This window comes from Vulpes vulpes, chromosome 1, assembly GCF_048418805.1.
Source record: "Vulpes vulpes isolate BD-2025 chromosome 1, VulVul3, whole genome shotgun sequence".
NCBI lineage: Eukaryota > Metazoa > Chordata > Mammalia > Carnivora > Canidae > Vulpes > Vulpes vulpes.
In genome coordinates this window covers 188,466,136-188,488,377 of record NC_132780.1, presented here as the reverse complement: position 1 = coordinate 188,488,377, position 22,242 = coordinate 188,466,136, and the positions used below count along the sequence as shown (strand labels likewise).

Genomic DNA, 22,242 nt, shown 5'->3' with positions numbered 1-22,242 from the left:
AGAAGAAAAGAATATATTTAAATAGCAGTGAGAAGAAATTCTATCCAGCATTTTCGCTGCAAAAGAAACAGAAAGACAGGTAAGTTTAAGTAGAAACCATAAATAAGCATTTCTATAGTACAATTTCACATGCACAACAGCAACTGTGAGGGTTTAAAGATTCCTGTCCTTATCAGCTAATTTCCATACTAAGGTGATAAATTGCATTTCTTTACTATAAAGTACTCATGAGAGGAAAATCTGTTTATCAGTAAACCGAAATTACTTTTTAAGACTTGGGTTTTTTTCATGTACAGAATAAAAATAAGTAAAAAGTCTTAAAAAATAATTAAAGAAGAAAACAAACTAGTTATGAAATAAATATTTTTAAAACTGTGAATAAATTATTAGAGAAGGGACAATATAAATTCAACTTAAGATTTTTTTATGATATAGTAGAAACTACCAAAGTGACAGAGTTTAAAATAATCAATGAATAATTATATGTCTAAGAAATTAGTATTATGGATTTACACCTTTCTGTATTAACAAACTCAACTCTAAACAGGAAACCAAATCAGAGTGAACTGCATTGTAATACATGCTTCTGACATAATCATAGGTTTCAGAGGGTATGGAAATATGCATAATATCAAAGCAGTGTTAGAAGCTGGAATACATATTGAGGTTGATTGGTTTCCACTTATTATTTGATTTCAAGTCTATAATTCATTTGAATCACAGTTTTAAGACAAATAAAATCAAATCTAATTTTTGAGGCTCATTCTAGACGGCTTTAGAAATATTGGTAACATCTCTCAAATAATTTAAACTGAGGAACTCCTAAATCGTACACATAGAGTAATTTATTCTAATTATAATCCAGATATATTTATTAATTAATGATACTATCCAAAAACATCACCACCATAATTAAGAATACTTAGTCTAATTACTAAACTAACAAAATATTTTCCCTAATATCTCAAATTTTAAAGCCACTCTTTTATAAACCAAATTAGTGTGCATGCCCTTTATGAAAGCATTAAAAAATCTTACATTCAATCAAAGTTATTTGAATAATGTATCTGTCACTTCAGAGAGGCCAATTTTCTTCACAATAATCTTTCTGACATATTAAAATTCAGAGGATCAAACAAACCATTTTCATCGTTCTAATGCAATTTTAGAATACCCCTGTTTTAATAGCTTATCCTTGACAAACAAAGAAATGTTTTGTTTGGTTCTCTAAGTTAAACTGACACACTGAACAGAAAGGTTGATTGGATAGTAATTAAACGTTCTGATCTGATTTGTTGTGTCTGACACAAGAGAGCTAGCTTTGGTTGTAGACATTTTATTTTTATTTAAATTCCCTTATTATTTTTACCTTAGTGAAAATAATTAAATACATCTTTAAAAGTATTTCTTAGTATCAGACTGTTAGCCAGCAATCTTTACACAAGAATGTCTTCTCTCAAATATTACTCATTTTAATTAACAATTGAAAGAATGCATTGCTTGTCAGAGACAATGTGATCTAGCCATCTCCCCCAGCTCCATGCCCTTGACAAATTATAAAACCTCCCTGTACTGTGTCCTCTGAAAAAGACAGTAGAAAGACCTAACTTACATAAGTGTTGTAAGGACTGCATGAGTTAATAGTGCTGGCAGACAGCAATTAATCAATAGTTTGACCCAAGAGAATTATTAAATATTGTTGAATATTTAATAATATTTATTATTTTGCCTATAGATACGTGATTTTGCCTATAGATATGTACTCATACTCCTACGTTTATTTAATAATTAAACCATTCTTTCCCTATTCCTGAAAGTAAGTGTATTAGCATAAACACAAAGCTGGTCTGTAAAAGCTGGATTTAGTTTTCTCACATGGCAAATGATAGAAACATAGTAAGAACTCAAAATTTGACTGATGAACATCATTAGTTTTCACATAGAACTCCATGAGCCATTGGGTTTTATATAGGGCTTCAAGGGATTCCATGAAAGGACGGAAGAGAGATGCGGTGGTAGGGATTGGAAAAGTGGAAATATAAATATGCAGCATTCTATCCTCCCATCCTAAATTGACATATACATTTTTTTTAAATTTTGACAAGGAAAGAAGGAAGGAAGGTGGGAAAGAAGGGAAGAGGAAAAGAAGGAAGGAAAATAAAAGGGGTTAAGGAGGAAATATCTGGAAACATCAGTACCAATTTCAAAGGACTAATATCTACTTCAGTGAAGGAGTCTCACAGAGTTTATTTGAAAGAGAGGGAAAAAATATGTGGTAAACTAATACTTAAATTTGAATTATGTGCATTTTTCACATCCTCCACTTCCTTCTTCTGCTTTTTTCCTTAGATGGACAAAGTCTCAAGAAGTTGCAAGTCCAGGCAAGAAAAATGCTCTCTAACTTGAATTCTCTATTTTCTGCTGCTGGTGACACTCAGGAAGCTTTCCCTCAGTCTCCATTTGATTAATTAGCATACCCTAATGGTGGATCCTAATGTAAATCATTCCTTTCCTTCTTAAATTCTTCCTCCAAAACAACACCCTCACCCCCAAACACAGACACACACACACACACACACGCACACACGCACACACACGCGCACGCGCACACACACTCATACTCAATCCCTCCCTCATGGGCCTTGCAGAGCTTGGTCTGTGGTTGGCTTTATCTCTTTCACATTTAAGTGACAGCTCTGATTCTAGTTTCTTTCTCTATTATTTTCTAAACAAAATCACCTCTTGCCTCTAAGGGTAGCTGGCATGCTCAACTCTATCCTATTTCCAACTTGTTTCAGTATCTGTCCCCACTTCCAACTCCTTCAGATTCACTTGTAAAAGTTCTATTGGCCCCCATAATACTTTTTCTGCTCATAAAAAATATTTCAGTCCCCTTGAGTCTATATATTTAACCCTAATCACTATTTCGACCTGAAGTGAATTCCCAATGGCCTGACAGTAGACTTTTCAATATTAATATGCCCAATATGAACTTGCAATCTCTTCCTTAATCCTGCCTTTTTATTGTCTCCTCCATCTCTGTCAATAGCATCATCTGCCATCATCCCTCAGTTAGCAACTGTAGTCGTCCTGTTGCTAGCCTTTAGTTCACTTCACACTTTTTGAGTCAACTTCAGTTCTTTACATTCCTTTGCCTTATAACCCTGACTTCTACATAATTGTCAAATTATATCAGTCTGTCTCCAGAATGTCTTGTTCATTTCTTGCTTCCCTTTTTCCCTGTTAATTTCCATGGACATTAAGGCTAATTCAGAGCCTCATATCCTATAGCAGTTAATTCTCATGTAAAATAATTCCTAGAATACCACATCTCTATTAAAAAGAAATCTTCAATCATGCCCAGTCTATAAACAAAATTTCTGGACTTTTAAGCATGGAATTCAAGGTCCTCTACATCATCCTCCAAAATACCACTCCATGATTTGTTCCATTATTTTTTCTCCTAACCCTTGGGCTACTGTCCACTTTACAAATAAGTTTTTAAAGTATTGTATTGATTTTTAACCATTTCTTTGCTCATATTCATCCTTCAACCTATAATTCCCTACTCTCCAATCCATAGATATTTAAACCCTATGCCCACCCTTCAATTCCAACACAGTACTACCACCTAGTTGTAGTTTTCTTGATTTCTTTCATAAAGGCTACCTAAGGTAGAGACTGGTGATGATCCATCCCTAGAGTTCACTGTCCTGCTTTTTTTTCCCTAGGAATACTGCTGTCCAGCTAATAAAACTATACATCTTATTTTCCCTTGAATGTGACTACTTTTGAGCCACTGGAATTTGAGCAGAAGTAAGGTATACAATTTCTCAAAATTCTCCATAAGAAAAATTTTCCCTGGGCTTTCTTTTCCCTCTCCATCTTTTAGGAGATGGTGGTGACTAGATATATATTAGAAACCCTATGTTGAAAATGACAAGGCTGTTCCACCAACCTTGGACCGTACTCTTCTGGACTGTGAAGTAAGAGAGGGACATGTTTTCTGATTCAAAGCACTGTTTTCTTGGCTTTGTTAAAGAAGCTTAACCAGTATTTGAGTGACTTAGGTTACTCTTTCTTTTCTTCATGTCTATAGAACTAAGAGCTTCAAGTCATACTAATCATAGCTTGGCTTCTTCACTATAAATTAATGAATGTATATTTGACAATAGACTTTACTTCTATATAAAAGAAGACCTTCTTCTATTAGATTGTAAATGAATACATCCAAATACAGTTTCTGATTTACCTTGTGTATCATACAATCTCTAGCACAAGATTTTAAACCTAGTTGTCATTATAAAGCATTTTGAATTACTCTGATGCTCCTCCTACTTTTCCTCTCTTTTTTAGTTTCTGGCCATACATATAAAATGATAATCCTATGTCTACACACTTAATTCCTCCTTAACCCTAAACTTCCATCTCTGTAAAAATCTTGTTTTTGAGCCTATTGCATTTTTAAAATACATTATTTTAACAATTTTGAGGGTTCTAATAAAATTATTATTGAACACCAGTCCTATGGTACCATTCTTTTAACTTCTGTAACATGAATTCCTACTTCTCTACCCTATGCCCCACTAATAGGAGATCCCTTTTGGCTAAGTCTTGGCTTTCAGATCTTTCCTCCCTTTTTGATGACCTAGCATATTCATTGCTTGGCTTCTGTGCTGATAATTTCAAAACCTTCTCAATTTATAGTCATCAATTCTTACTCAAAGTCTTTCCGTTCATCTTTGTTTTATATTCCTACTTAGGCAGCTCACCATTACCTCATACTTCAAAGACTTGAATACTGAACCCAACAATTTCTCCCTTATTAGCTCTCCTTCCCAATGCCTCCATTTCTAAAATAACATGGGACTTCTCTGAGTTCTTGAGTTTTAAAGTTTCATCTTCTTTTAATATCCTTCCTTAAATACAAACAAATATGATATGCATAAGCCATATCAACTTTTGTTTTTCAATGGCTCTTTGCTGTATCCCATCAACTTCCAGTGTATTTTCATCTCAGTTCTGAATCGTGGGTTTTCAAAATCAGTTCATACTTGCTTCCCTTTTTTTTCCATTTTTTCCATTTTGTCTTGCAAACTATCTTCATATTTAGTTTTGTACCATGAAACTCTTCTTCCCTAGAACCACTCAATTTCTATCAGCAATTGAATTGGTTTAACATTCTATGCTTCTGAATTTCCAGATTCTATATGATATGACAATATTTTTTAACCTTATTCAGAATGTTATGTAGACTGTCTTTGTTTATGCTGTTCCTAAGTGAGAAGTCATCTTCTCTTCATTATTTCACCCAGCTAGTTATTATCCTACACCCTTCTAAAATTCCATAGTGTTTACTTTTTTCCCCAAAGCTTGCTCGTTTCAAATCTCTATATATTGTCTACTGCCTTGGGCTCTAATATTTATATTTTATGTACCAATTTTATATTCTCAAAGTTTTATGAGGTTCTTGAGAGATGGAATTATTATTGTCATTATTAATATATTTGTATTACTTCAGTTGCCTAAAAATGGCATAATAAAATGACTACATTTTTGAGGACAAGAAGACTTAAGCTCCAGCCACATGTATGTTTTGTGCTTGGTGACAGATTGCTATCTAATTCTGGAATTTTTTTTTTTTTTGTCTCTCCATTTCAGCCATGCTGAACTATTCACTATTACTTAAGTGAGAGGTAGATCTTCTCAGCATAGGTGATCAGGCCAGGTTAGTTGATAATGCAGGTGGGTATGGAGCCACTAGTATGTTGACCATTTACTTGAGTGGCAGAACATAGAAGTGGGTGTTATAACTGACTCCAGCATGAAAGCAGATAGCTTGAAATGCAAGAGTATTTCTAGAAATTGGATCTAAGTGGACTGAGGGTCACAAGGGCAACTCTACTTCTAGAAGATGAAGATACTATTGGTTTAATTCAGGAATTCCCTGAAGAGATCTAGATGTAAGAGCTATCATACTTACATAGAAAAGTAGATTAAAATCCAGAAGGAGAAAAGGATAAGGTATGCATGTTCTGCTAAAATTATGTCATTTTGATGACACCACTTGTGGGAGTAGACATAAAGTGGGAATTTTTCAAGCTTTTAAAAAGCAAGGTTGCCTTCTACTAAAGGAAGTTAGTCATTAAAAGTACCAGTTGAGGTACTCCAGATAAGGCAAGCTTAAATAATGCATATTGAAAATGAGGCATACAATTAATAATTACAAAATTTCCTCATGAAAGGAAAAATTCCTCTGTGTCATACTTGCCAATTATAAAAACAAGTTCAGCTATAGATGGTCTTATTTCAAGCTGCAACAAACAACCCAAGATAAGAGCAATATTGTTACTATTAAAAATTGAGGATTGGTGACATTCAGACAACTCAGGGATCTGCCCAAATGAATAGAAGGCTGGAGCCAGGTGTGCAATGAAGATATCCTGCAAGCAAGTCCCTGCTATCCATTCCAGTCAGCATTCAGTCTTCATTATCTCCCATAAAAAAGAAAAGAAAAGAAATTTCTATGATCTTATTCAGTTCCTAGTGATAGAAGAATATTATTTTTAGTTTGCCTGTGCTCTGGTCAATAAAAAATGCTTTATTGTCATGCAGAATAAAAAAGACTCTCTGTTTTATCACTTTTGTTTTCAGCACATGTATACCCTGTGCTCAATAGAGTTAATTTTGCAACTGAAAGCTTCAAAAATTAAGATTTGGTAATGATTTGATGTCACTGGAGCACAAAAAATATTCACAAATGTCCAACAAAAGGTTATATTTTGGTTAAAAATGTATTAACTGCCATCTGATTTCTATTCAGAAATATTGCAACATCAATGTTATTTTTCTATTTACCACCATACCAAGCCTAATAATATAAATATTTAAATGTCAAATATATATATATGCATAGATATAAAATCCTAAAAGGATATTCATTTATCTGAAGTCTGAACTGTTTTTAGACAATTATCTTTGCTCTATATTTTGCCATTGCCACCTCAATTCTAACTATTTTGCACATGGAATATAATATTGCTTCTCTTACATTGTCAGGAAAAGTTATCTCTTTAATCCATGAGAAAAGGCTAAAAAGCAAGAGCCTCAGCAATTTTTTTGTGAACCATCAGAGTATCTTTGAGATGAAATAAATCAAGTTAAAGGAATTTAACTCAACATATTGGAAAAAGAAAAACACCCTCCTAAGATAGACTGCTTATTTTTCAAAACTGTTCATTTTTAATTATCTATGATTTCAGAAAAGGAAGTGTCAAGAAGTAATCTTAAAATATTTTTATGTGCCTATTAAAGATAATAATCAGAGATAATACTGTATGACTTTGGGAAATGCACCATGTCAAACACAGTGCTGTTCAGCTCTCTTCCTAACACCTGTATAAGACATAGGGATTCACAACAAGAAATTTCTATAAAACTGCCCTTGCCATTCCAAAGCTTAGTTTGCCCAATTATCTTTTATGATGTTACTGAAAGTCTAAGAAATGCAGTCATTTCCTCCAATACTTTTATTCTATAGCAAACAAAACAGTACTGTCTTCAGCAGCATGTTCCACAAATATACAAAACCTGATTCTCAGCAATTGCGTTATGGGCATGATCTATTTATATTTAGCAAGTATTATTTAACTTTTAGTTTTTCTTCATTTGGTTGCTTTTTATATTCTGAATCCTTACTAACAAACAGAACACTTCCAGTGCACAATTAATGCTAACATCTATCCTTAGCTGGAAACAGTATTGTGATCATTTCAAATAAAGTTTCTATAATTTAATTAATTTTTTCAGAAATAAGGATGATTGATATCCTATAGTGCTTGATATTGCATACTTTCTGTTGCTAGTAATCGATAAAAAAATATATCCCAGAATAATTTTAATTGTTCAGTAAGTTAAATTTGTTTTCCTTAAAAATATCAATATGAGTCACACCAGCCCGCCTTGGAATCTTTTTAATTGAGCATATATTAAGTACTTTGAGAACTGGTTTCTAAGAAAAAGACTTCCCTAGCCATATTAATTTTAGTTACCTTCCAAATCATTAATGAGCAGGATATTAGTAAAGGTTGTATTGTGTTTTCTATACGCAAATGTAAAAGGCTTCATAATGTAAAAGTAATGCGGTGAGGTTTTGAACGTGGATGAAGTTAAACTGTGGTTAAGAGAGAAATGAAAGGAACAAAACATTTGGAAAAATTGTTAGGAAATAATACATGAGTTTGCAACTTATAAAGATTAAAAAAACACAATTGAGCATAAATATATTTAGTTCAATTAAATACAGTTCAAAGGTTAAGAATAATCTAGCATACACTCATGACTCCATTTGCTAAGAGTAGATAAACTCTAATGCAACATATTAGCTATTTAGTACTGTATCAAAATATGTCCAAATAGAGTGACCACTGGAAAAAAAAATCGAGAGAAATAAAATGACTTCACACTCCAAATCAAAGTAATGCCAACACTGCAAGAGCTGTGGTATCAATAAATTCTTCATGCTGTTATCATTATTCATATGACTGTAAAGACTAGTTCTGTGCTCTTTTTTTTGTATAGTCCCTTGCTGACATTTAACTGACTTGAATATTTATGTATCTATTTTTCACCTGAATCTCACCAGTAGCCCCATCGTATATTTCCACCTGGATGTACACCCAAACCTCAAACTCTGCATGACCAAAAGCAAATTGGTCAGCCACCTCATACCAAATTGACCCCATGTTTAAGCGTGACCAATTTTGCAGATAATCTGGGCATTTTCCAATGACTGACATGAGAATTCTTGAAGTCACCTGTCTTCCCTGTCTTTCAATGTCTGTAGCCAGTATCACAAGGTTTATTGTATTTTTTCTTCAAAATAATTATTAGATTTGCCTTTAAATTACCATTTTACAGTCCCCTTTTAAAAGAATTTTAGTTTACGCTTTGTTTACCTCTAACTCAACAGGTCTCTTTGCCTTTTGACTCCCCCAACCCCATCTCTTCTGTCCATCCTACATATAACTATTAGGCAAATCTTCCCATACTGTAATGCTGTTTATTCCTTTATCATATATCTACAAGAAATCAGCATTTCTTTCCGATAAACTACAACCTTTTCTGTCCAGTTTTCAAAGGTTTAGAAAGCTGAGTCATCTTACCATGTTTCCTATTGTGCCCCTCCAAATCTTATAATTTATGAAAATAAATACCAATAAATATCTCATGCATGACATTTATATTAACATTTCCACACTTTTGTTAATGCTGTTCTTTATAGCTAAAATATTCCTTTATTACAGTACATTAGTTAATATCTTATTTATATTTTAAAGCCCAATTTACCTATGATAAGCTCTTTGACAGGAAGGAATATACATACCATGTTTATTTTAATCACCTCCACCCAAAATGCTCTATTTTTCTCTATTTAATATAATTCCTGTCATCTTTTAAAGCCAAATTCACTTATTGGGATAATAGACTCTTCAAAGGAAGCAAGTGTTATTTTAATGTTATTTTAATTTTATATCTCCTATAGCAGTGGGATAATTCTGGAAATAGAATAAGCGCTCAGTAAATAATATCATTCTATTGCCTCTATATAGAGAGAAAAATAAAATCCTTTAGCACTTTGTCCATTGTTATTAGAATGTGTGATATAACTGGATGTAGAAGATACAGTGTAGAGTTGCTTTTTTTTTAGTGAATAATTAATGTAAAATGTTTCTCAATAGTACAAAGAAATTTCTTAATTGTAGTATAAAGGTATTCTGAAGGTTATAAAAAATTGTTAAGATTCATCTGGTCTTCAATCTCCATGTTATCAAGTAAATGCAATGTGGTAATATTTACGGCTAGTAGCAACTTTGAACAAACAGTATTTGTCTTAATTCTCTGTTTACTCTGTTTACCTGTGTCTTGTGATATACTTCTTGAGCAGGATTGCTTCACATTTAAACTACTTGATGGAATTACTCTTACTGCCTTAAATCTAGAGATAATAATATGTACTTAAAATCCTATCACTTCTCTATTTTATTCAGTTAACTCTTTCTCTAAACAACAAGCAAAACACTATAATGATGATAAGCTTATGCATACAAAAAATGAGTAGACATTTAAAAAAGGAAAAGAATTCCTACTATTCTCACCTTAAGTTTGAGTTCCCTCAACAGAGTGATTGGTGGGACTTAAGATATGAATTATTTTGAAACACTACCTCATAAAACTCATTTTCTTTTAAAATGAAAGAACAAGACCTCCAGGCAGCTGCTAGATGGCCAGCCCAGTAGAAACAGCACACCAAAAGTGGACACGATATATTTTTTTATTGACACAAGAAAAAACAACATGAAACTAGATGAGGTAGCTCAGAAATACCAAAAAACAATAGATCTCTTCATGAAACTGAAGTCTAGGCACAATAATGGCCCCCCCGTTAGCAGGATTTTGGCTATGAATGAAAGCACCGCTTTTAAATGTGCTCAGAAAGAAGTCTTAGCCACTATTCAGCCCTTTCAGGCACAGCTTTCCCACCACTGGTGATCATTGTTGATAACATAATCCTTGAGCATGACTTAAAGAGGTGCATGTAAATACCGAGTGCCAACAGGGAGGAGTGAGACTGGGAATCCCTTCTTCACTTAGTAATTCTAAGAACTGGGAGCTAAAACACTTGTTTAGAAAGCTTATTTTTTTGCTGCCCTAAAAATGATTGAAAAAAAGATTCTAATCTTTCTCTGATTACCTAATATAAGATTACCTTTTTGTTATATTTGCTTGGCACTTTTTGAAATAATGCGTTAGGATAGCTGTGCGTGCTATTTGGACGCCCAATAGAGAACATAATTGATTACTGTCATGGTAAAGTAGATTATGTAGTTTTGTCGAAGGTGCCCTCTGTTTCTTTCTCTTTCTCTCTCATCCTGTCTCTAATTATGTAATAAAACAAGTCACTTTGCCTCACTCATTTCTCTTGTACTCAATTAAATGTTCTCAAGTTCTCTCTACTTCCTGAATGTCATGATTTCTAAATATGGAACAAAGAAAGCTTTGTGAGAAGCTTGGATGGGACCATTGTTTGCCCTGCTTTTAATGTCAGATTCTGAAGAATAAGGACTTCCGTTGGGTTAGATTCCAGATAAGGTAGAAAAGGTCAATGTTAAAATATGTACTACTTAACAATATTTAAACATTAAAATGTTTGAACAAATAAATATGAGTTACAAACAATGATTATAAATTTTAAGGAGTGTCTAGATTAATCTTCAATTTAGTAGTTCCTAAAAGGAAACATTCTCAATGAGCAGCAGATGACCTAAATCTACCTGGATAATTTTTATTACATTTATAGATATAGACACATTTTTCCCTGAAACTCCTTAAACTTTTAAAGAAAATTTTATGTATATTCATAGGTCTTTCCTTCACTTAATACAGCTAGTGTTTTTCTACTTTACATTATGTTAAACTATTCACTGAAATATTTATTAGACACTACAACAAGAATACGAAATCTTATCTACATTAACACCTCAAAGAATCAAGTCATTACTTAACATCATCTTCTGCAACTTTAAAAGTATGCTGTTGATTTCCTACAGCAAAATATAAAAAAACCTAAAAATTAGTCAATTTGCATTCAGTTTTGTCATCCTCAAATATTTTATCCATCAATATGGACAAATCCATGAAGACTCCAAATTTAAAATATATTTCATATACGTAATATATATGTGTATGTAGACTGTTACAAACAAAAATTTAAGATATCATTTAAGTTTAAGAAAGAAACTAAAAATTAATTTGTCACTTTGCATTCAATTTTATCATCTTCAAATACTTTGTCTATCAAATATGGACAAATCTGTGAATGCTCTGAATTTAAAATATATTTCATATACATAGAATATGTGTGTGTACGTTGATAAACAAATAGATAAATAGATAATTCTCAAGAGGTGCTTTCCATCACTGTTAGTATTCTCATCTATCACTATGTATCTCCTCTGTCATCCTATTTATAGAGTAAGGAGGCTGCCTCTGGGCATCACTAAAAGCTTTCTTCTAACATTGATAGTCCAAGATCTCATTTATATGGGTAATTACTTAAACAGCATAAACACGACAAAATTTACATTTGTAAGTAAATCCTTATATAAACTTTAACAAAATACTGCAATTAAAGCTCACCTCTTTCAACATACATATTCACGTTCGATTGAAAAGGAAGAGAGTTGTATAAATGTGCCCACAGTAAGAACTTAGAAAACTTTATCGCTCTCAAATTCAGTGCAGATTTATCATTTATTCCTTACTACTGTGTTTCAAAGAACTGGAAAACTTGAAAGCTTGAAAATTTTTTATTGGGACTGAAGTGTGTTGACTTTCTTTTGTTTACTTAGTATAGATAGATGGAGACAGGAACACAAACATCCATATAGAAAGATATAAAGATAATCACTAAACTCTACTCCTGAAACAATAAATAAATAAATAAATAAATAAATAAATAAATAAATAAATAAATAATAAATAAGTTTCATTTTGAAAAAAAAAAAGATGTGAATATATTTACAAAGGACAAAGGACACTTATTACTACAATAATGAAACATGTTTTTCAACCAAACAAATACAAATCAAGAATCTATTGATGAAATGTAATAATCAACTAGGTCTCCACATTTGACCCATATGGGAAAAGGCAGATGGTTCTGGGTTGCCACAGGCCTTCCATATTGGGGAGTGAGGAAGTTGTAGCTAAAGCACTTGGCTGTAAGTCCAACTTCCTGGCAGGCATTAATTATTTCTTCTACTTCCTCTCTATCTTCCCTGTATGTTCAACCACTGCAAACTGGCTGTGATTTCTCCAATTTATCTTCTCCTTTCTGGCTTGTTTCTTTATTTACTATACCCCTATTAGAAGATAAACAGCCCTTATATTTAAATTACAGTGACAAGAAAGCAATAACACAACAAATACAGTGATTATTAGTCCCTCTCTCTAAGGGACCACTACACATATATGTAAAGTAACTTCTTTAAAAGGCAAAACAAACATTGTATCTGACAATGTGCACATTTACTTATAGAATTCTTAGCCAGACCAAGTGTGCATGTACATGTGTGTATGTGTGTGTAGTATTTTACTATGAAGCTCTTTGGGTATGATCATCCAAACAGCATTCTCTAGCCCTCTATCTTATTTGTTTCGATTTCAAGATAAATGGTAAAATTTAACATTTAAAAACATAGTATGTTTTATTAGCTAGTCACTGTAATATTTATAAAATGAAAAAAAGGAATATATCTAGAAAGCCCTATGATTTAAATGTACTACAGCTCAAAAATGTAATATCATTGGAACTCTGTGCCTTATTTATAAATACATGCTATGTGCTACATATTTACCGCCAAAAACACCTCACAAAATTACAGACTGTTTAAACTTGATTTGAATTCATGATATTCTATCCTTATCTACTTAGTTTCTAACTCTTATGAATTTAAGGTTGGAAGAATAAATTTTGTTGTTATGTTTTCACTTAAGGCCAAAACAAACTGAACATTAGATTAGCTTGGATTTTGCACCTGGTTAAATTATTTCAGTGCTCTGATGCATGAATCACTAATACGTTTAGAGCTTTTACTTTCACTACAAAACAGATTGGGTTTATGCAATTAAAATTCCTTTTTGCAAATATGAATTAAAAGTTCCTTATATTAGAACAAAGTTAGTTTAGAACTTAGTACTAGGAGTACAAAGCAACTTTGATTCATAGCCATTATGAAGATTATCTGAATACTATAAAATGAGAATAAAAGTAATAATGGATTTGTATGCAATTGGTGGCTTAGAAAACTTAAAACATTAATTATTTGACTTATGTGGTTTGATTCACAGAAAGTAAAAATAGCATTTGGCATATTTCTTTAACACCAGAAAAATAATTATTTCCTTATTTTATTAACATTGGAAAAGCTCTAAAATATAATAATATCCTTTGTTTGGTGCAGGTGTATATAAATCTGACATATATTTGGAAGATCATCTTTCTAAACATTTTTACACATATGACATCATGCGAACCTCACCATTAATAAACAGCTTTGTAATAGCATTCAAAATTTTACCCTGCAGCTCTCCCCTTTGCCTAATCCTACCTATTCCCAAAAACTTGTGTCCCATCTTAGAAATTACAGTAAGTAATATTGATTTGAAAGATCACATATGGGTATCTGCTATTTTTTAAATCTATGCAAAGTATGACCATGCAATTATTTTAATGATTTCTTATTATTTGCCGTGGGTAGTAAACAGAAGGAACAATTTCAGGTTGCAGTTATGTTTCATTTGGTCAAATCCATGCCTTAATCATTTTATTAAATTTGAAACCAAGATTGTCCAATTGTTCTCTGAAATCTTCTTCTTTCAGCCATACTATCAGAAAATAACTATGCAAAATTTTATACTCAAATGCTTATTTTAGTTCTACTACGTTTTTCTTATTTTTGCAACTTTAGCAAAGCAATGTTTGTTGTTAGAAATAAGTTACAAAAAGTACAACCATATAATTAGATGCATCTTGTATAAAGCCCACACATACTTGTGACCATCTACCCTGTATGTGATATTTGGTTTATTGTATGCACAAAGAAGGCAGCTTTAATTTCTCAAACGATATAAACTAGACTGGCAACTTGGGGTCAGGAAGATAAAACACTATTTTTAACCAAGAAAGCAAGTATTTAAAGGACATTTTACGCTTTAAATGTAAATAAATGATTCCAGTAATTCTATTTTAGTCAATCAACCAAATAGACTGATAATCATGACAGATAAATTGATAGGGAAGTTGTGAAATAGCTTTAAAAGTTATCTAACACTTATTCAGATTAACATACAATATAGAAAAGGTAGATTCAAAGAGCTGCAGTTTTATGATTCAAAAAGATTAGTAATAGATACTAATAAATAGTAATAATAGATTAGAAATCATTTGCTAAAATTTAAATCAAGACATGAATTCTCTATAACTTTAACCTATTAAATTATTTTCATTTGTATTATACCCTTCTAATACAACTATATCCTTTTAAAAAATTTTTTGAATTTTTATTTTTTTTCAATTATATCCTTCTAATGTAAAATTTTAGACTACAGTTTATAGCTGTAAGGGCAAAATTAACATTTTCTAAATTATACATTTTTACCAAAAAATTCCCTGATTATGTGGACTTTTAAAGCAGCATAGAATTATAATTGGTCAATAGTCATGAAATTACCATTTATTTATAATATTTTACCTGCAAATACTACTTTTGAATCAAAATAATAACTTTAAATTATTTAGCATGTATGACATGTTTATACATTAGTTACACAATCACATTTTTTCTTTTTTTCTTTTTTACTTCTTAGATTCTTTTTTCTTTCCATTTTATTGAGAAATAATTGACCTATATCACTGTATAAGCCTAAGGCATACAACACGATGGTTTGATTTACATGTATTATAAAATGATTGCCACAATAGGTTCAGCTAACATCTATCCTTTCATATAGATTCAATAAAAATAAAAGAAAAAAGAAGAGAAATTCTCCTTGTGATGAGAACTCTCACTATTTACTCTCTTAACCATTTTCCTGTATATCATACAGCAGTATTAGCTATAGTCATCACGCTGTACGGAACATCCCTAGTACTGATTCATCTTAGCAGGAAGTCTGTACTTTTGTATCACTTTACTCTAATTCTCTCCCTGCCCCCACCCTCTGCCTTTAGTAACAAGCCTGATCCCTTTTACTAGGAGTTTGGTGGGTTTTATTTTTTAGACTGTACATGTAGGTGTAGGTCTTTTGTTCTTTAATGTAGAAATATATACCACTTCTCTTGTTTCTCTTGTTATTTTCAAAATATTAAAGATAACTTTAAGTGCCTTTGTTAATGATCAAGTTTTATAACTGCACATAAGAAAAGAGTTTTTAGAGTATATGTGTTTGTAGAATAATTATTAAATAAGAACTTAGGTACATTATAACATTTATATTAGTTTGTGTTCTCAAAACTCTACGAATATCCAATTTTATCATACTTTTTTCTGTCACTGCTTCTTTATGTTATGTTTATATAATTGAGTTATTTCTTATTATGCAATTAAGAACTAACTTCTGGTCAATGGGAGTTCATATACAGTGTGTGTGTGTATGTATGTACATATGTGTATATACACATACTTATACACACACATATATATTTACTTTTTCAAAGAGGCAAAGAACATATTTTATGCATTTCTAAAAGATGCATTTTTCTTCTGCATTTTGATTCTTTAAATAGACTTACTTATCCCAAGCCAATAAAATAGGAAATGTGCTCATGAAAGAAGGCCAAGAAGTCCATCTGTGTCTGTTCATTTCTCTGAGCTATCAGTTCCTTAATTTCTCAAAATATTGTTTCATCTCAAGCTTGCCTATCTGCTTTGCTAAACAGAGACTGTTCCAACTTTTAGCAGTGGGAACCCTTTTTCTAAATCCCAAATGAACTTATTTACAAAATAAAATTTCTTCCTTCAGCATCCAAAAGTTCTCCACTCATTCTGAAATTATTTTATTATGTATTGAAAGCATTTAAATTACTACTTCTTTTCTCTCTTTACAGGGATTTCCAGGACATTATCTCAATAATCATGTTTATGGAAAGCTGTTTTATCATTGGAGTGCTTCAACAGAATTTCTCATGACACTTAACATCAAAATTCCTCTGTATTTATGACAGATTCAATAAGATTCAATAAGATTCTTATTAATGGTGCTTTATCTCTTGTGGAACATCTCGTTATTTAATAAACTTTTAAACTTTGATTTTAGTTTTACTGATGATTTAAAACATACTTCACAAACGCTTTTTTGAAGAGAGCACTTTAAATCAATACTAGTCTTGTTATGTCTTTTCCTCTATGACTTCCAGTACATCTGTCACAAATTCAGTGCCTCAATTTTCTTATGCATAAAATAAGGGTATCACGTATAATTATCATTTCAAAAGAATTTTATAATGCTCTTAGTTTAGTTATTTAACTTTATTTACCTTTATTGTATGTATCTGTTATATTTTGTGGACATTAGGTTTCCATTTCTATTCTTTTTCTCTTAGCTCTGTCCTTTCACAGGAATGCTTCTGCTTAAATGAATGTTCTCACCTATTAAATATAGTATATTCTGCAAATTTATTAATTGGATACTAGTGAATTTAATAAATTACTCTACATTATTTTACATAATCATTTGTTATTTCTACTAAATCTTATTATCTATTTCTCTTGTGCTCCTACCCTGACCACTCCTGAGGTAATAATGACTTTAGTTCCCGAAATCTTTACATAAATGTCATGTTATAACTAAGCAATATTTACTTTACTCATACTCAAACATGCTGAAAAGAGATGATAATCAAGGAATAAGTTAACTGACAGAAACAAAATCTTACCTCATTTCAATTAGCTTAGATAGGGCATTCACACATCCTCAAAACTATATGAAAGATAATAAAGAGCAAATTTAATAAATATCGGCAAGTAAGGATGCTGCACATAATAAGATGACACAAAGATTTCCTCATGAATCTAGTCTCGCTTCGTATATTTTATTGATATTTTAAAATAGCCAAAGACAATGTAATAAAATTGTCCGAGGATTTTAAATTAGATCTGTACCAAGCAATACTAAGATCGAATAATAAAAGATTGAGAAAAAGTAGCCAAATGGTGCTGAAAAGCTCTAGCCAATCAGTGATTGAGAGGAAGGGAAGAAGGAAAGGAGAAATTGAGAATCGTGTACTTTATATTAAATGGAAGACAAAGAAGGCAGGAGAAGGGGGGAGAGGAGGAGAAGAAAATTCTAATGGCCTCAAGCACAATTAAAGATGATTAGGACGTATATAATGGCCTCAAATATTAATGAAGGACTGAGTGACAAGCTAAAATGTAAGGTATTGGCTAATGCTATGTAGCTGATAGAACTCTGAATTTATGCTATGGTCATGTGTCAAAGATTAGAAACATGTTAACTTCTGGGGAAAGGAAAAATGGACCAAAATGTTAATTTTCAGGAAACAGATTTCTATTAAAAATTGCAAAACAGATGGTTAGCTATACCACTTCTTAAAGTCTTACAGGTTTGAGCTTTAATTATAATTGTGAAAGTGGAGTTCTGTTTACAGGTGCCTCAATTTTGTTTTCATGCTGTGGTGCCCTGCGTGCTGTCAACACTGGCTCCAGTTCTGTGATTAACTACTGGCCCTCTGTCAGGTTGCTTTGTTTCTTTAGACTTCCATGTCTCCATTTATTGCATGAAGTTCTATTGATTATATGTTAAAATTTTGTTTACCAGTCACAGACCTGGGATTTTATAGAATGTTATTTAATTGAAATGGTGTTTGTACTTTTATTGTTATTAAACACATAATTCAGTTTTCCTAAGTGCCATAATGCATTTAAGTGACACAGACAATTCCTGTCATTCCACGAATCTCGTTTGTCCTGTTTGAAAGTGCTTCAAGAATTTATGACATTGTACTGGAAAATAACATACATGTGTCTCAATATCTTATTTACACGCATATCTGAATTAAATGTCTTAATATTTTTACATTGTTACTACATTTCTCTCTACTGTAAATCTCTGGCAATCTCTTGGCAAGCGTTTTAAGATAGGCATTTTATTGCTTTGTTCATGATGTTTTGTGCCATTGTTCAAACTTGATGAGTACACAAGTGCTTGGTTTTTAAACATCAAATGAGGAAAAGAGAACAATCCAAAGCAATGTGTTTTTGTTTGCTATGTTACCACTTCCTAGTTAGGACTAACAGTCACTAATATTTATTAGGACAGTAAATCAAATCTCAAGTAGATTACAGGTGTCAGAAGGCCAAAGACTGCAAATAGAATGGCTGTTTCTTGTAGTCTGGCATATGGCCTTTTGATATAGTATAGACAATCATATCAACTGGACAACATGTTCTATCGGCAATGCTTTACACTGAAACACCAGTTGTTCTTTTTTAACTTCTTGAGCTTACTGTGAAGATTTCGTGCCTTTTGGAATGCTGCCTCACCTTTCATGCCTTTTAGTGTACTGTTTCTGGATGGACTAATTTCTTATTATCTGGTACCTTCCCATGTACATTTGTCCTTTTGCAATGTTAAATTTTAAATCCTTCCATTTAGACTGAACACATACTAAGTTTGCATTTCTCCACATTGCTTAGTCAATATTCTAGAAATACTGGGTGCTTAAATTTGGGTGCTCAAAAAACATCTCTGGACTTTATGGTCTTTAATCAAAGGTTAAAAAAAGAAATACAAATATATAGAGGCTTTGCTTTCTGAGTAAAATTAAAAAGCTAAAGCATTTGTAAGAAAGTCTTTCATACAAAATTCCTTTAAAATAACTTGGTTAAGAATAAAAATAAAAAAATGTAGCTTCTCTCAACAAATTGGATTTTTGAAACAATATTTTGTGTATATTCTATTGTACAAAGGAATTTCTGAATGAGTTTTCATATTCGAATCAAGGAGATCCAATTACTGTCTCCAGTTGCTGTATTTTGTAGCAAAAATCATTTTTATCATTTAGAATATTCATCCACATAACTGTCTTATGTAATAGTTTTTCACTTAATCAAACTTGAAAAATAGAAGTTCTACCTTTATATTTCTGAAACAGCTTAAGTATAGTCCTTAATAGGTTATTTCAAATATATATTAGGTTTTATGAATAGGAAATACACAAGGAATATATCCATCATATGTGATTTGTATAGCTAATATTTAATGATACATTGATGGGTGGCTAGGGAAAGAGTGATAGACCTAGTTGGAATATTTTTCAAACAATGAACAATAACAAAAGTCATGCAAAATTACCATTTAGGATCCAATCAGAATTTATATAATTTCAATCTTGTTATAAGCTATGATAATTGACAATACTCTGGCAGCATATTATCTTATGATCACAAATAAATAAATAAATAAATGTTTTAATTGATTCTAAGGAAGAAAACAGCAACACTTGGTCCAAATTTGAGAAAGAGTAGCTGTCATTTATGAAACTTTTATCTACCATCATTTTTTATTTGCAATAGGCTAAGACATAAGCTATAATACCTTCCATTAACTACAAATGAGAATGTATGAGAGGAGCTAGAAGGCTGCAAACAAAAGATTAAAATGAGTGAATGCCTTGTAGGATGGACCATATAATCCTTTGATAATTGCATTCATTTTAAGATGAGCCGTTCAAAATTGCTACCTGTCCAAGCTGAATAAGACGAACAAACTAGAAGCATGTAGATAAAAATGCTGGTTCTCCATAAACAGGCCATTTTAGTATCACTATAGTTGAGTTTAAGACACTCTAGGCTTACATGTATGCTGAATATGCTTATTTTCTGGCTTTTTGCACTTTATGCTATTTTGTACTCTATATAAAACTAGAACATTAATAATTATCATTTGATGTTGTCCAATATGTAAATGAGATTTAAAATACAGTGACCTCCTTCAGCTCTGTTTACAGAGTGTGTGTCATAAGGTAGACAAATATGACTCTAATAGAAAAGATTACAACTTCATAAAATATGTAGCTTCAAAATATGTGTAAAATTAAAATCTACATAATTCATCTACCTAGAGTGCTGATCATTTATAGAAGAATAGATAACTAATTTCATCTTTACAATAAATACAAAATAAAGTATCAACTACATCATAAAATTCTTCCTCCTTTAATAAATAAGATAAAATTACTAATAAAACTGGAAGATATTTAAGTCATGTGCTTGCTCTCAAATCATAATTTGTCAGTATGAAAAAAAGCTTTATTGCTAGGTTTATCATTATTCCAAAATAAGGCCTTTTGCTTTTTACAATTATCTAATTTTTTAAGAACTTTCAATAAATGTAGGGAACTTTTAAAATATACAATGAGCGTCTTTCTGACAATAGCAAATCTTGATTTTTATAACCAAATTTACAAATAAGTAATAATGAGTTTGTCCTAAGGCCAGACATTTTTAAAATGGAAGTTATTTTTTGAAACTCTATAACTGAATTTAAAATTTTCACAGTTACTATTTTATTCTGAAATAAAGAGAAAAAAATGTCCCATGGCCAAAAATGTTTAGATAATGATGAATTAAACAAACATACCCAAATCTCTTTGCTGTAAGACTTTTCGGAACCTTTAATCTGCTAATAGCGAATCTTCAAGAGGCAGATCTAGTACATAGTTCTCCTGACCTTCTTTGAGCGTAGAACTCTCTTGGGTTCATTTTTTCCCCCTGGAAACAGTTTAGCATCTGATGTTTTGTAAATGCTGCCTTATGATATGCTATCATATATTTATATTGTGTAAATATTATGGAGCCTACCACATTTAACAATTTTTTGCACCAACTTCTTCATGGCTTCATATAAGTTAGGGAAAACATTGATGTATTAGATTATCTCACATCAAAAATAAACCAGAATTGTTTTCTGTGGGATTAAAACTTTATATTTTGATAGCATCATTTAAGATAATATTAGAATAATAATTCATGTTTCTTGCACAAAACTAATTTGGTAAATTCATGTCTCAAAAATATAGTCAATGTTCTAGAAATGATGGGTGCACAAAAAAGAAAAGTGGCCAGAAAGAAAGCACAAAAGACCTCTAACATATGAAATATTTACACTTACTTTTCATACATTTTTAAACAAGCATAATTAGCTTGTGTTAAAGAAAACACCAGTTGAAAATCACTAACAGGAAGGGGATAGTTAGGCTGCTCAGAAATAGGCATCGAAATAACAGATGAGAAAAGGGGAGAAAGAAACCTTTAAAAATGCACAGTTGAAACAAGAAATTTGAGAGAATTTCACATGTGCCTGAACTTTATGTCACTATTTAATAAATCCTGTGGCAGGCACAGCCAATTCATACCTGATAAAATCTTTCTTATTTACAAAAGAACTGAGGTGGCGGTGTGCCCAGATAAAAGAAACATATCTGCATCCTCTTCTGCAGTTAGGAAGTAAAATAATTTTAGCCAATAAGATGCAGAGAAGAGGAAGTTTTTCCTTTCTGAGGTAAAAACCCTGTCTTTTTGGCTTTTGCTTTTGCTTTCTACCTTCTTGCTGCCTGAGGCGCAGATAGGATGCCTGGTGTTGCAGTAACCTTCTTGCAGC

General features: G+C 31.6%; 1 protein-coding gene across 6 annotated transcripts in view; it reads right to left on the bottom strand.

The window, feature by feature from the left end:
* GRIK2 (glutamate ionotropic receptor kainate type subunit 2) overlaps positions 1-22,242 on the bottom strand; it is a 641,615-nt gene that overhangs the window by 123,045 nt on the left and 496,328 nt on the right. The gene's annotated exons all lie outside the window — the stretch shown is intronic.